The sequence below is a fragment of the Petaurus breviceps genome, unplaced genomic scaffold (genome assembly GCF_028583685.1).
Source record: "Petaurus breviceps papuanus isolate PSGF00001 unplaced genomic scaffold, PetGlider_PUasm1.0 490, whole genome shotgun sequence".
NCBI classification, from domain to species: Eukaryota; Metazoa; Chordata; class Mammalia; order Diprotodontia; family Petauridae; genus Petaurus; species Petaurus breviceps.
In genome coordinates, this window is record NW_027186352.1 from 16,369,025 (window position 1) to 16,386,149 (window position 17,125).

A 17,125-nucleotide genomic window follows, 5' to 3' on the forward strand; every position below is an offset into this window, starting at 1 on the left:
TCTATCTATCTATCTATCTATCTATCTATCTATCTATCTATCTATCTATCTATCCATCAGCTACCTATGTATTCGCCTATCTAGCTAGTTAGCTAGCTAATTTACAATTACCATGCTCCTTTATGTTTGATGGTTTGGCACTAATAGCCATTATAGTCCATCTGTGTCTTTTTGATTCTCCCTATTTACTAGATTTACATTCTATCCTCTTTTGATATCTATTCCACATCTTATAGGTGTTACTACTGGTGATCTCTTGCAGCCCACATATATTCACCATATGTCACTCTCTGGGTTCCCTATGACTACCTTTTGATAGTGGGATTCCACACTTTGTAGTACAAAATAGTGATGTTTAAATGATAAACTTTTTTCAAACTGAATGGCTTGAGATCATTGACAATACTGATTTTTCAAATTCTATCTAGTCCAGTTTCATTCTTCTATTCAGTTCTGAGCTCAGCTCTCTATACAAATATAGTAGCTGTCTGAATTGGACTTTGTTTCCTTATGAAACAAAAAGCCCTAATCACTATGGATGGCCAAATTATACTCCCTTTCACATAACTTTTTTTTTTGCATTTTGGATGGCAGTTGGGGTTAAGTAACTTGCCCAAGGTTACACGTTTAGTTTTTGTGTGTGGGTGTTAAGTGTCTGAGACCAGAATGAAACTCGGGTCCTCCTGACTCCAGGGCTGGCACTTTACTCACTGCACCACCTAGCCACCGCTCACATAACTTTTAACATGTCAGTTCCCTGTTCACGTTTCATGGCTTCCTTTCCCCATGTTGGCACAAAAATCCTTCCATGATATGACCTCTATATCTCATTCTAATTTTATTCTCAGTTATTCTTTCTATTTTCTTTCTTCTACCTTGGAAGCATTCTGGCAGCATGGTTAGAGAGGCAGGTGCCTCTCTTCTTCCAAACTTCCCTATTACCATCAATGGCTTCACCCATACTTCTGGTGACTGAAGATTACAATTTTGGGAACATCCTCAACTATTCACTCCATTTTTCCAACATGTTTCCATGTCTTATCATTTCTTCTTTCACATCTCTATTATATTCAAGATAACCGTGGAATAGATTTGAGCAGATTTTAACCCTTCTTGATGTTTTGGGATCCCTGTCTAAGATGTTATCATTCTGGGACAAGATTGCTATTCTTATATCATGTCATCTACTCCCTAAAGCCCTCTGCTGTTCAAACTTATTTCACACTATAATTTAATTTAGAAAAGTTTGGCACACATCATTGCTCTGGGTACAACAGACTAATTTTGGGGAAAAAGCCGAAACGCATACACAAAGCACTTGGTTCCAGAAGTGTGCTAAATAAATCCCATTTCCATTTGTCAGTCACAATTTCAAGTAAAGCAACATCACAGACTACAAATGTTTTCTTAGTCGGACCATATTATTCCCCCACCTCCTAGAATAAATCTCTGCTTCATTAAAAATGCAGTTGTTTCTGTGTTATATTTATGGCAGATGCCTGGGATGTAATAGGCAAAAGCTATTGTAAAGCACTTGGGGTTATTAGTTTTTATAATCAGGTTTCCTATTTTTAAATGTACAATGATGTTGTGAGCACCATTGTTTAAAATATGGTTACATCCAGCACTGTGCCTTCCCTAGTGGGCTCTGATCACACCTGGGTTTTCTGGACCTCTATGAAAATTTTGTGTGATTAGTTACATGCCTACAACTGAAGTTATAGGAGCATTATGAGAAAAAATGTTAATCATAAGTGCGGCTTAGTTAGTCTTATTTATTTATTATAGATCTGGGTATAGAATGAGATACATTACAGGTTGGCACCATAAAAATATAGAAAATATTTTACCATCAATCTTAATTGCCTTCCTATTTGTTCCCAACGGCAAGGTTGGGATTGGTTGGAAGTAAAAATAGGTTGATATATTTCTAAATAGTACTGGCTTTGAACCAATAAGTCCATCTCTGATACTTATTAGGTGTGTGACCTTGGGGAAATTCAATAGGATGTAATGTCCTTGAACCCAAAGACAGTCTTATTTTTTCCTCTGTATCCCAAGGGCCTGGCACAATAGGGCACATAGAAAACACTTAATAGATCATTGTTGATTGATTGATTCAATAAAATAGGTTAGAAAATAGGACCATGATATGAATAAAAACACAAGACCATCACACCCAGATGGCCAGAAATCACAGGGGTCTTCTCCCTGATTGATATTTTTTGAATACGTAAAAGAGGCCATTATTTTTTGCCTTGCCTTATTTCTTACTCAGCCTTAATCACTGACTTAGGGTTTCCACAGACAAACTAAGACCTGGGAAAGACCTTAGCTTAAAAAGGCCAAGGTTTCCCACTGTATCAGGGTCATCTCCTGTCAGAGCCAGTCATCCCGATCTATATCTTGCCACTGGACTCAGATGCCTCTAGAGCAAAGAGTGAGCTGCCTCACTAAATCCAATTTGCCTGCAAGTTAAGACCGCTTTTGTGATGCCATTAGTTCTCTTTAAGAACAAAGGACAAAGAATAATCCAGGGAGAAGGTGGTCATACGTATTTCCTTCCTGTAAGTAGAGGGGTCTTTGGGTATGCTGTGTTGCTTACATATAATGACAGCCATGGTCATTTTACAATCAGGAAATCATTAAGAATATCTTAAGTACTTGCTAAGTGCCAGGCACCTAGCTATGCACTGGGGATATGAAGAAAAAAGTAGCAATGGTTCTTTTCCTGATTGAGTTTACTTTCTAATGAAAGAGACAACATAAATAAATCAGAACTAAAAAATATAAATACATAGTTGAAAAAAAGATGGTACCAGCAAGAGAGGAGACCAGGAAATGCCTCTTGGAATGGTTGGTGCTGGAGATGAATCTTAGAATAAGTCAGGAATTCTAAGAGTCAGACATTGGGATGGAGTGCATTCTGGGCATGGGGATCAACCAATACAAAGTCATGCAGGTAGGACATGAAGTGTTTTGTGAGAGGAGGCCAATGTTGCTGGAGAATAAAAGGAGGCAAGTGAAATATAAAAAAGTTGGTAAAGTAAGAAAGGGTGGCCAGGTTGTGAAGAGTTTTGTAAGTTGATTTTGTTTTTTTTCCCACTTTTCATAGATGGGCTCAGTGTTTGTGAGTAATTGGGAAATGGCTGAGGTCTAAAGGATACCAATAAAAAATAAATAAAATCAAAATAAGATACAGACAAATGAAGTTTTTTGTAGCTCAAAAGTAGTTTGATAGGAAGAATTTTCTGAGAGAAATTCTAATCAAATGCTATCCTTCTTCCAAGAGCACATTGTATTCTCATTCTCATGGTTACATATGTGTCAAAACTAGAGACTAAATAAATGAGACCTCATTCCAAAGCAGGAAAAGACTATTAGAAAATTAATGAATTAACCACTGTTTCCATAGCAAACATTAAATTCAGTTAATTATTTGTTTAACTAATGGACTATGCCTTGATTCCAGAGCATTCATTGTCATTAATAAATTACATTGCTTTTGGAATCCTGAAGTTCTAAATTTCATATCAGAAATCAAGGAGCGATGAATGTTTTCATATTATAAGGGACCATGACATTCTGCCTTACTACTTAAGCAAAACAAGTTTTATATTTTACACTCTACCTGAAAGGATAAGTCCTGAAGCTTGCTAATTGTTCTTTCCTTTCATGAATAGAGTTGTTCTATTTGGCTTAATACCAGCTTTTATTCTGTAGTAACAAGTATAAATTAGAGCTTTATAGACTTAAAAAATATCCAAAATACCACTTTACTCCTTAAGACAAATGTGTTTTCATCATCGATAAGTGATGAAATCTCTATTTAGCAAATGATCTCTATTCTGATTACCTGTGTTCAAATCCCAGGCCTTCCACTTCCTACCTGGGTAATAGTGGGCTGGTCACGATGATTTTCTAGGCATTATTTTCCTCATGAGTACCATGAATTGGCTAGATGTTCTCTGAGGTCACTTCTGACTTAATTCTATGATCCTATGAACCAATTATTTCATTTAAGGAACCTAGATGTCAAGGTTACAATCCTCTGACATTTTGCACACCCTTGATCTTTTAATGTGTGTCCTTACTATCAAATAAGATAGATAAGGAAACTGTATGGTGAAGATTAGATTTTTCTGCAAGAGTCCTCCTTCTTTCCCTCCTTTCAATAATTCCCATTCTATAAAAATAAATCCCCCCATGAGTATTTTTATCACTTTAAATCTCTGAGATCATATTTTGATATGATTGGTCTTGCATTAAATCTGTTCATCTAGATGGTATTACCACTGCCATTATCATGATCTTCCTTTGATGCCCCATTGGGTCACAGAAGTGATGGTGGATTTCAGAGGGATAGAGAAATGGAGGCAATGGGAGGTTTTACATGATCTGATACAGAGTGATATCAGCAGAGAAAAGAAAACAAATTATACAGTGACTGCAACAATGGAAAGGGAAAGAAAAAAAGTCCAACAAAAAAAAAAAACAAATGGAAATGTAACAAAATGATAAAGATTGAGCACAATTAGAAAGAAGACATGTGAGAAGACAACCCTAACTGACCCCTTCATAGGAGTGAAAGTTCTGCAGGTAATACATACTATACATGTTTTTAAACTTTTTCAATGAGTTGGTCTTTCAAAAAGATACTACATATTATGAAGGGCTACTCTCTGGAAGGAGGAAAGGGAAGGATTATGGACATAGTTCTTTGATGTAAGAAACTGAAAACATTGATAAATCTTATTTTAAAATCTCATGGAAGGCAAGCCTTATTACATATTACCAATCATGAAAATCCTCAAGTTTAAACCCAGTCATATATCATATACCCATTGTTCTAGGATAAGTCTTTTTTTGTAGTTAAATTTGTTTTATTTTATTTTTTAAATTTTTGGATCTTTATTAATTTGTTTGTTTACTTTCATTTTACAAGATTCAGTTCCACAATTCCTTGAGTTTCAAATTTTCTCCCCCTCCCTTCCCTCCCACCGCCATGGCAGCATACAATCAAGTATAGGATCTGCAAATACTTTCACATTAGACATTAGTCAGGTTATAAAGAAGGATTGTATCAGATGGAATGAACAATGGGAAAGAGGAAACAAAATCAAAAAAGTAAAAGAAGGAGAACAGGTAGTTTGCTTCAATCTGCATTCAAACTCTATTCTTTCTAGTTCTATCTCTGAATGTAGACATCTCTCTCCATCATGAATCTTTTGGAGTTGACTTATAACCCTGTATTACCGAGAAGAGTCCAGTCCATCAAAGTTCCATTACATTCATAAACAACTTGTTTAGCCATTCCCTAATTGAGGGGCATCACCTTAATTTCCAATTCTTTGGCACCACAAAAAAGAGTTGCTATAAATATTTTTCTACATATGGATCTTCCTCCCATTTCTATGATATCTTTGGAATACAATACTAGAAGTGGTATTTTGGGTAAAAGGGTGTTAAATTACTTATAGCCCTTTAGGCATAGTTCCAGATTGCTGTTCAGAATGGTTGAATCAGTTCACAATTCCACCAGCAATGCATTAGTGTTCCAATTTTTCCCCATCCTCTCTAGCATTTGTAATTTTCCTGTTTTGTCATCGTAGCCATCTTCCGTAGCATTTCTTTTCATTAATTCCCTTGTCATTCTGGACCTTTTGTTCTTCCAAATGAATTTTGTTACTATTTTCCTAGTTTTATAAAGCATTTTTTTGGTAAATCAATGGGTATGACTCTAGGATAAGTCTTTCCAAGTTCACATTGGAACTCATCATTTGGTTGGCAACCAGCTGGTTAACATTTAGCCACAGTGATCCTCTATAATCACCTGCTAAGCTTGTAAATACCAATTACACAACCTTGAACAACCCTCATGTATAAAAATATGTATAATAAGAATGCCTACCTCACAGGGTTGTTGTGAAAATCCAATGAGATAAAGCATGGAAAGTCATTTTCAAACATGAAAATGACATATAAATATTATCTATTATAATAATTACTATTGTTCTAATTTAAGAATGAACCACCAGACTCACCTGAGTAAAGCCTGGCCCAGAATACCCCTGTATAATATCTTATAAACATGTAACACATGCAGCCTCTAGAGGCTTGAAGACATTCAACGAAGGGGAACCCACTATCTTTTGAGATGTTTGCATCTTCTTGCCCTTATTAGAATGTGAGCTCCTTGAAGAATCCCTTCTTACTTTAGACAGTTATAACTGTAAGAAAGCATTTATTTTTATTGAGCTAAAATCTGTCATTTTGTAAAATTTACCTTTTTTCAATTCCTCACCAGGGCCAAGAAGAACAATTTTAATCACTATTCCACATGATGATTCATCAAACAATTAAACATGCTCAATATGACACCAGCTACACCTTCTTTTCTTCAGGAAAGGCATTGGAATCTCATTAACTGGTGCTCCTCTGCTATCATCTGTGACCCCCTCCAATTTCTCATTATGGAAGCAATGACAGAGGACAGAAAGTTTCTCAGGAACAAATCTCTAAATAACTCCCTAAACCTCATATCAATTTATATGATAAAGTGTAATGGGGGTTTGGTACATTCCTGGATTACCTAAAATGGAGTTATTCAGTGGGAGGTACTAGAAAGACAAAAGAACTATTAGATATATGACAATCTGCATTGGACTACTATGTGATTGGAAAGAGTCTTTTTTTTTTGACTTGCAAAGGCAGAAATGTCTCATTTTAAGAACTAGTTGACTGAGCACACCCTACCTCTTTCATTGTGTATAGGGGAAGGTCTCCTTCAATCACAGCAGATGACAAAATGCAATGAGGAGGCGAGGCCTAAAGGTCACCTCCTCCACCTCAGGCCATGTCGTCTTCAGTGAGGAGAGGGGATTTTAGTCTTATTAATTTGTCTTCTTAATTCTAGGTACAGGAAGTTGAGTTCAGAACCCAGTAACTTCAGCTATGGGGATTAAAGAGACCAGGATTCCAGGTTGGATGTTATACCTGCCCAGAAGGCAAGTTCTGAAGAATGAAGGTCTTAGCATTAGATCAGTGGACATCAGCACTAAGGCTATATAGAAAATGAGGTAAGTTGTGAGCCTAAACCCTTACCATCTTCAAAGACTAAATGGGGTAGGAGAGGATTATACCCCTGAGATATTGGGGAAAATATGTGAATGTTTGTTCTTGATATGACTTTGTAGTAAATATGTCTCTGTAAAAGCTAATCCAATACTAAATGGTTAAATGGAACTGGAGTTCTAGCCATTGATCCCTCAAAAGATGTGGAGCACAGGTGGTGGGTGATTGAGATGATATAAAGAGAACACTTTTGAAATCCCCATAAAGTCTTTTATGTATGTGTGTAAATGTAATACCCAGTAGCCAGAAAGAATGGGGCCATCATAATTCACATTATCCAAAGCATCATCTAGACTATATCTGAATAGTTCTAATAAGAAGGAACCCATTGCCTTGCAAAGGAAGCCCACTGAATTGTGGGATAGCTCGATTGTTCACAAGTTCTGTTCATTATTTTCGTTCCATTTATTGCTTTAGTTTTACTATTTTCTTTGCATGAAAAAAAAATTTAAAAACATTGATTTCCAGATTCTTTCCCTTCTTCCCTCTTCACCCACCCCAACTGGGGAGACAAAGAGTTCAATATAGTTTGCACATGTGTAGTTACACAAATCAATTCCATACTAGTTATATTGTAAAAGATTAACTATATTTCCCTCCATCCTATCCCACCGACCAGCTATTCTAGTTTATACTTTGAAAAAGTATAGCCTTTTTCAAAAGTGTTTTCTTCTAACTACCCTCTCCCCTAATCTGCCCTCCTTTCTATCATCCCCCTTTTATCCCCTTCCCCCCTTATTTTCCTGTAGCTAAGCTACCCCATTGAGTGTGTATGTTATCCCTCCTTAAGCCAAATTCAATGTGAGTAAGGTTGACCCATTCCCTTTCACTTTTCTGCTCTTCCCTCTATTGTAACAGTTTTTGCTTGCCTCTTTTATATGAAATAATTTACCCTAATCTCTCTCCCTTTCACCTTCTCCCAATATATTCCTCTGTTACCTCTTAATTTTTTTTTAGATATCATCCCTTCCTATTCAACTCATCCTGTGTCCTTTGTCTATGTATACATATACACACATACACAAAGTTACATATATATTTGTATACACATACATCCTCCTATATATACATATGTATGTATATATATATATGTGTATGTGTGTGTGTGTATATATATATATATATATATATATATATTCCCTTCAACTATCCTCATATTGAGAAAAAGTCTCATGAATTGCAAGTATTGTTTTTCCACGTAGGAATGTAAATAGTTTGACTTTAATAAGTTCCTTATAATTTCTTTTTCCTGTTTACCTTTTCATGCTTCTCTTCCTTCTTGTATATGAAAGTCAAATTTTCTTTTCAGCTCTGTTTTTTGTTTTCATCAAGAATTTTTGAAAGTTCTCTATTTCATTGAATGACCATATTTCCCCTGAAGAATTATATGCAGTTTTGATGGGTATGTGATTCTTGGTTTTAATCCTAACTCCTTTGACCTTGGAAATATCATATTCTGAGCCCTTCAATCTTTAATGTAGAAGCTGCTAGATCTTGTGTTATCCTGACTGTGTTTCCACAATATTTAAATTGTTTCTTCCTGGGGTGGCCAGGTAGCACAGCGAGTAAGAGCACTGGCTCCAGTGTTGGGATGACCTGGGGATCAAATTCCGGGCTCAGACACTTAGCACCTACCCAGAAACACCTGGCCATATAACCTTGAGCAAGTTACTTAACCCCAATTGCTTAGGGGCAACCAGGTGGCTCAACAAGTAAAGAGCACCAGCTCCAGTGTCGGGATAACGGGATGACCTGGGGATCAAATCTGGCCTCAGATACTTAGCACCGCACCCAGAAATAACTGGCCATGTAACCTTGAGCAAGTTACTTAACCCCAATTGCTTTAAAAAAAAACGTCTTTCTTCCTGATTGCTTGTGATATTTTTCCTTGACCTGGGAACTCTGGAATTTGGCTATAACATTCATAGGAGTTTTCTTTTTGGGATCTTTTTCAGCAGGCAATTGGTGAATTCTTTCAATGTCTCTTTTGCCCTCTTTTTCTAGAATATCAGGGCAATTTTCCTTGAAAATTACTTGAAGGATGATTTCTAGGCTCTTTTTTTGATCATGGTTTTCAGGTAGTCCAATAATTTTTAAACAAACTCTCCTGTATCTGTTTTCCAGGTCACTGGTTTTTCCATGATTTCCTTCTATTTTTTCATTTCTTTGGATCTGTTTTATCATATCTTGATTTCTCATAAAGTCATTAGCTTCCATTTGCTCCAATCTAATTATGAAGAAATTATTCTCTTCAGTGAGTTTTTGAAATTCTTTCTGCATCTGGCCAAGTCAGCTGTTTAACGCTTTCTTCTCCTCATGCTTTTTTTTAAAATCTCTTATGCCATTTGAATTAGTCTACTTTTTAAAGTGTTCTTTTCTTCAGTCAGGCTGTTGTCTAATTTTTCATAATTTTCTTGCATCATTCTCATTTCTTTTCCCAATTTTTCCTCTACTTCTCTTGCTTGCTTTTCAAAATCCTTCTTGAACTCCTCCGTGGCTTGTAACCAGTTTATATTTTGCTTGGAAGCATTTGATGATGAGTTTTGACTTTGTTGTCTTCTTCTGGCTTTATGTTTTGATCCTTTTTGTCCTCAAAATAGGATTCTATAGTCTGATTGTGCTTCCTCTGTTTGCTCATCTTGGCAGCCAATTACTAGACTTTTGAGCTTTTTGCCATGGCAGAACTCTGCTTCCAGAGTGGAGAGAGCTGTTTTCCAAATGGCTGGGGCTTGCACAGCTGCTGACAGAGCTGTTATCAGACCTATGAGGAGGGCATCTTCTTTACAGCCACCACGAGCTCTGGCACATTGACATTCCTCACCACAGACCACCACCCAAGATTGCAACCCAGGTACAAGCAGGTCAAAGCAAAAGCAATTACACTCTGAATGGTTGCTTGGTCCCGCTATGATCCGTAGGCCAGGGGCTCTGGAGGCAGCTACATGGCAGCAGCTGCAGCCACCATGTTTCCACCACTTCTTACGCCAAGCATGTGCTCTACACTCAGCTTGGATCAGCAGGTTTCTCCACTGACCTTTTACTTTCTCTTTGGCATTTGTGGGTTGAGAAGTCTGGGAACTGCCACAGTTGTAGGTTATTCAATCTCCTGAAGTCTTCCCTGGTGGGTCTGGACTAGTGTGGCTCACACAGGACTGTGCTTGGCTCTCAGCACAGTGTGACAGACCTTTACTGTTCACCTGCCAGGCCGCCTTCAGTGGGAGATTTGTTTCTCTCTGTCACTTTGTGGGTTATGTAGCTCTAAAATTTGTTGAGTCATTTTTTTTTACAGGTATTGGAGGTGGTTGGAGTGGGAGCTCAGAAAAGTTCCTGCTTTTACTCTGCCATCTTGGCTCCTTCCTGGTTGTACTATTTGAATATGAATCCATCAAGTCTCCTTAGCCACATGGATCCTAAAACTGCTCAAAGACAGTTATCAAGTCCTGCTAAAGTTTTCTCATTTCCAGGTTAAATATCTCCACTTTCTTTAATTGATTTTAAATTTTCTGATGATTTAATACCACATTGATTCAAATAGAACATTTATTATGTTTCATATTTAATCATCTCATTAATATTTAATATTCTTATTAGAGTCATTTTAATAGCTTTACAAGTTTGCACTGCACTATAAATTCCTAGATTCCCCTTGATAGTTCATGTGCTTGGTAGTCCTCATTAAGTATCTCTCCATCTTGAGCAAAATTTGAGTATTTATTTAATGGGGTTCAGTCTACTTAGTGCTCTATTAATTATTACCAGAAAAGATCTTTAGTTGAAGAGAATCCTTCCAGTGAGCAGAGCTGAAGGGTTGCAGCCCTATTAGTTATTTCTTGTGAACAGGTAGGCAGCCAGATATTTAATGGAGAAAATTAAATGGTCTTGTTAGCATCTCTTCTCCAACATTTTCCTTAATAGTTTTGTAGCAATTTTCATTAATTTTATTGGCACAAAGCTTTCATTTTCTAAAATATCTTTTCCAGGTTTGGGGACATGTCATGTTTGACTCATGGATGGAAAATGAGGTATGATAGAAAATGATTTTTGTAGCAATGGGATGCTTCAGTATGAATATTTGTAAGGATATAATTGTGAATTCATCTGATCCTGATAGTTTTTTATTTAGAAGTTGGTTAAGTATTCTGCTAAATACTTCTGAAATTGGTTTATTTTGGTTATCTATTTTCAATAGATTTTGTTGTTACATATTTTGTATTTTTAAATATATACTTGCCTTGTTTACCTGCCTCCAAAAAAATAAACAAAAATAATACCAAGACAAAAATGTACATTTAATTCAATAACTTCATTTTGTTGACATATACCTCAATGTAACCATCTGAAAGCTTTAAAAATACTATTTTGCAGTCTTGGAATTTCCCCTTTGTCATTTTTGATGTTGGCCATTTCATGTTTCTTTCTCTTCTTTTGGAATGTGTTTGCTAATTATCAATTCCATTGATACTTAAAAAACACTTTCCTTATCTGTAATTTTAATTATTCTTTTATTATCTGTCACATTAATATCTTATTTTACTTGAATTCTACCCTTACTTCTGCTTGCTTTTGATGCAGTCATTTGTTCATTTTCTAGTTTATTTAACTGCAAATTAAACTCATTAATTTTCTCATTTTCTTTCTTGCTACCATAAATGTTTTGGGATAAACATTTGCCTCTGAGTATTGCTTGGGCTACTTGACATAAATATTCACATTATGCATTTATTCTTTAATCATTTACATTGTAAGTTATTATTTTTAAATATTTTGTTCTTTAAATCAAGCAGAATCTTATAAGTCATTTTTAATGTTTACATGAGCCTACATATTTTGATAATATTTTCGTTTTTGATAATTATTTCATCACAATATGGTACACAATTGCAGCAGTTTAAGTTTGTCTCTGAATTTATATCTTTGACCTAAACATGATGTTTTTACAAATGTTGCAGAACAAAAGCACACCGTCTCTTTTTTCAAATCAATGCTCTCTCTGTATGTCTATCAAATTGACTTTCTCCAGCTCTCCATTCAAATGTCCAACTTCTCTTTTCCTTGTCTTTCTGTTTGATCATATTCCATTAGTAAAGTGTTGAAATTTTGTGCCGTTATTGATTTTTTAATTCTTTTTGCAAATAAGTTAATTTTTCCTTTATATATTTACTTGATGTATTTGGGTGACACTCTCATAAATGGTATTTCTGATGGATAGCTCCTCTCTCGCTGGACAAATGAATACATTTGAAAAGTCCAGATCCTGAGCTAACTCCATTAATGGTCTATTTGATAGTCACATTTTCCTATCTTGAGTTTTGATTTTTTGTTTGTTTATTTTCTCTATGAATTAGCTTCCATCAGTAATTCTATCCATCTATTTATTCAGCAAACACAGCTCCTGGCTTTCTGATCAGAGAAAAGACTGATATACATAGTTGCCAAACCTTCCTACCTGCTCTATTCTGCTTCCCACCATGTGCGTGTGTGTGTGTGTGTGGGGGGGGGCAGATACCTGGGCAAAGTCAATTAGGGAGAATTTAAGTTTGATAAAATGCTGCTGTGTCATCAGGGTACTGACTGGTGCCGGAGAAATCCTTATAATGATCGACTCTATCCATGTCACTGACCTGTTGGAACAAGTCTAGGCAATTGTGTCAATACTTTCCTGAGGGGGAGCACATGATACTCTTGTGGCCTAGATGTTGCTATTCCTGCCCAGGTGTTAAGTGATAACCCGCCATAGTTACTAAGCAATCCGAACATCTGGGGTCTGGGGAGAAACATGGCTATGTGGGATGCTGGATCAGGATCTGACAAAAACTGAAGTCATGGCTGATGAATCTGTTGATTGACACCTATCCTTACATATTCTTGTAATTAGTATCATTCCACTATATACCTGTGTCTTTTATGGTTACTTACTATATCTCTCTATCCCAAACTGAACCCTGATAAGTTTGCCCATATGGCTAACCCAGTAGATTTTGGTGAGTCACTGTCTGTCTCACAGAATCCCTTTAAAGACAATGAAAGAGGATTTTTCCAACCCTGTCATAGTTGGGGCAGCCACCTCCCCTTAGAAGTCTTGGCATTTATCTCTCTTTTTCTTCTGTATCTTCTTTGTACTGTACTGTATATGATAGCTCCACACAGCATTATATAATCTCCTCAAGAGCCCGGGCTCCTTCCATTTCTTTTTTAGCATAGCACTTAGCATGGTGCCTGGTACATAACAGGTAATGAAAAAAATGCTTGTGGATGGACTGATGGATTGTTTATTTCTGCAAACATTCAGCTCTTGGAATGCTTGCAGTAACTTCCTAAGTCTCTTGTGTATCTCCTCCATTCCATCCTATTCTCCTCTTCCAGAATAATCCTTCTAATGATCTACTCTACTTAAATCACTGCCCTGATGAAAACCCTCCAATGGATCCCCATCATCAAGGAAATATATTATGCATTCTTCCCATGAACTTGTCACTCAAGGCTATCGACACTTTAGATACAACCTATCACCCTAGCCTTATCTCATACCACCTTTACTTCTCATTATCTTTACCAGCCTTAGGGAATGTGGGCTGCCCTTCACCAATGCCTTGGCTCACACCATTGATCATGCCTAGGAAAATGGCCTCCATCTATCTCAGCCTTTTGCAATCCTTCCAATTTTCAAAGCTGTGCTTGATGCCACCTTCTCCCTGAAGCTTACCCTGACTATATGAGATAAAAATGTTTCCTCCTTCATCCTCAAACCTTTTGCAATCCTCTATCTCTCTCTTGTATGCATTTACTATATGTTTACATATAATATGGATACATATCTTGGTATCATGTTCTAAGTACCTTAGTAATCTGCTCAGCCATGGAAGGCTGGGACTCATTTCTTATCCTTATCTGAATCCTCTGCAGCACTCTTATCATTCCAGGGACTAGATAAATAAATGCCCGTGGATGGCTGGATTCTGTCAAACCATTAAGAGACATGTAACCTGGAAAAGTCTATTTCTATTTACATTACCAAGATGTGTTACAATAACTGGTTATTTCCTTCATTCACTCTAGAGGCCAGAAATCACTTCCTTGCTTCTCTATAGTGGGTGGATATTTCTACACTTTGCTTTTAATATATGAAGGATAATTCAGGCAGATAATGCATGTGCCAGTTTGGAACATTCAAAAGTGTACTGGAATTTTTTCAGGAGCTAGAATTGGACAAATAAGTGGCATGATGAATAGGACACTGAGCTTGGAATCAGGAAGACTCTTCATGAGTTTGATTCTGGCCTCTGACTCTTAGTAGCTATGTGACCCAGGGCAAGTCCCTTAACATTTTATCTCAGTTCCTCACTGGTAAAATGAGCTGGAGGAGGAAATGGGAAACCATTCCAGTATCTTTGTCAAGAAAACCCCAAATGAGGAGAGTCAGACATGACTGAATAACCAGTATTTATATAAGATCTTTACATATGTTTTTAGGGAGATGTTGGAGTCAAGGCCTGAATTCAAATCCAATCTCATGCATTTATTAGCACATATTATTATATGTGACATGGGGAAGGTGACTTAACCCTGTTTGCCTAATTTTCCTCATCTCTAAAAAGATCTAGGGAAGGAAATGGTAAACCACTTCCATATCTTTGCCAAGAAAACTCCAAATGGGTCTGGCATGACTGAAACAAATGAAGAACAAAAAATCAACAAGGGTTTAAATTAACACTGAGGAAGATGGAGTTCTGTCCCAGACTTAGATACAAGGAAAATGGGGGGAGGAAGTCCCTTCTTTCCTCCACCTCCTCCCCTGTTGCCTGCTCATGCTTTTCCTGCCTCCTTGTGACCAGTGATACAGTTTACCACAGGGGTGGGCCATCTTCAATCTGAGGGCTGTTTGAATAACTCATTCTTGGGACCATCAGGGATGGGGTCAAAAAATAAAGAGTGGGATAAGTAGCAAACATAACCCATCGTAACTTAAGCCCTCCCTCTCCCCGTCACTACCCTCCTCTCCCATTCGGTTTTGACCATGCTCTCTGAAACTGTATTATTGACAAACTCTCTTTATGTCTCTTGATCTCACATTCCTTCCTTTTCAGACGGCTGCTGAAAATAGCTTGTTCTGGAAGACACCACATGTTTTGGTACTCTGTCCAAGGCTAGCTAAATTCATTCTGTGATCACAGAGTCAGGAGTGATACAGAGGAGATAATTCTGGATATAGCTTTAAAAGACCTGGCTTCCAATCCTATCTCTGTTATTTATTACTTATATGAACTTGGAATCCTGGGTGTCAAAGTGAATAATACACTGAATCTTAGAGTCAGGAAAACCTGAGTTCAAATCCTGTCTTGGACTTTTTTGTGTGTGACTCTGGACAAGTCATTTTATCTCTTTTTGTTTTAGTTTCTTCATTTATAAAATGGGTATAATAATAGCTACCGGGGAGGCCAGGTGGCTCAGTGAGTGAGAGCATGGACTCCAGTGTTGGGAGGACCTGGGGATCGAATCCTGGGCTCAGACACTCAGCACCACACCCAGAAGTAACTGGCCGTGTAACCTTGAGCAAGTTACTTAACCCCAATTGCTTTAAAATAATAATAATAATAATAATAATAATAATAATAATAATAAAATAATAACTACCTCAAGGCTTTTGTGGGGATTCAAATAGAATAGCCCATATAAAGCATTTTGCAAATATTGAGCTACCATATAAAAACTAACTACTGTTATCATTAATAATAATACTTATTTACCCTCTCTAGGCCTGTTTCCTAATTTATAATATGCAGAAGCCAGACTTGATCACCTGTAAGATTCCTTCTCAATCTAAGCCCATAATTCTCTGATCGCACAGAATATGTCTAATTGCACAGGCATTTTCAGATGCTTCCACTGTCACCATAACATAATTATGTCTTGTCTTTTAAAGTTATCCCTATCACATTCAGATTCCTGCTGCTGACATCTCTGGATTTCCAGGTCACTCCCTCTCCTCACCCATATGTTTAGGACTTGAGTCATAATTGTCTTCCCCACTACAACCTTGGCTCCCTATAACTTCTCAGTTCTCATTGCCTTTATTTCTAAGCTACCTCAGAATCACAGTTATGGGACTAACTGGGATCTGAGTAACCTCTTAGTCTAAGTCACACAATAGGGGGAAAACAAACAAAACAGTATAACACATCTGAGAAGGCATAATCTAACTTCTGCTTAAAGACCTCTAGCATGACCATAGTAGTTATCATTCAATTAGCAATGTTTATTAAATATCTACTATGTGCCAAGACATGTTATTTCTTAGATCCTGACCTCTCCTCAGTCAAATTTTCCCTATGTCCTGAATGCCTTAGAGTCGTAGTAGTGATAGTAGTAGTAGCGGTAATAGTAGTGTTAGTAGTAGAAGTACTTATAGTAGTCATAGTGTTAGAAGTGATAGTGGTACTGTGTAATAGTAGTAGTGATAGTGGTGATAATAGTTGTAATGGTAGTAGTGTTACTACTAGTAGCAACAGTGATCAGAGTAGTTGTAGAAGTGGTGGTAGTAGTAGCAGTAGTAGTGGTGGTGGTGGTGGTAACTAGTAGTATGTAGCAGTTACAATAGTAGTAGTGCTACTACTAGTAGTTGTAGTCATAGCAATAGTAGTGCTACTAATAGTAGTCATAGTATTTATAATGGCAGTAGTGATAGAAGTAGTAGTAGTAATAGTAGTATTGCTATTAATTCTACCACAACTACCTCTAGAGCTATTATAACTATAACTGCTAGTAGCACTACTACTACTACTACCACTGTAATTATTATAATTATGATGACTTCTACTCTAAGACTTCCAGAAAATAGGACAGGTTTGATTTGAGAGACATTGGGATCTAAAAAGAAACATAGTTCCAATTATCCATGACTAACATTTATATAGTTTTTTTGAGATTTGAAAATATTCTATAAATATTATCTCATTTGATGCTCATCACCACTTTGGTATCTAGGTGCTATTAT

The 17,125-nt window shown here is 36.8% G+C and overlaps 1 protein-coding gene across 1 annotated transcript in view; it reads right to left on the bottom strand.

Moving 5' to 3' along the window:
* LOC138172037 (protocadherin-15-like) overlaps nt 1-17,125 on the bottom strand; it is a 2,287,527-nt gene that overhangs the window by 127,726 nt on the left and 2,142,676 nt on the right. The window lies entirely within an intron of this gene.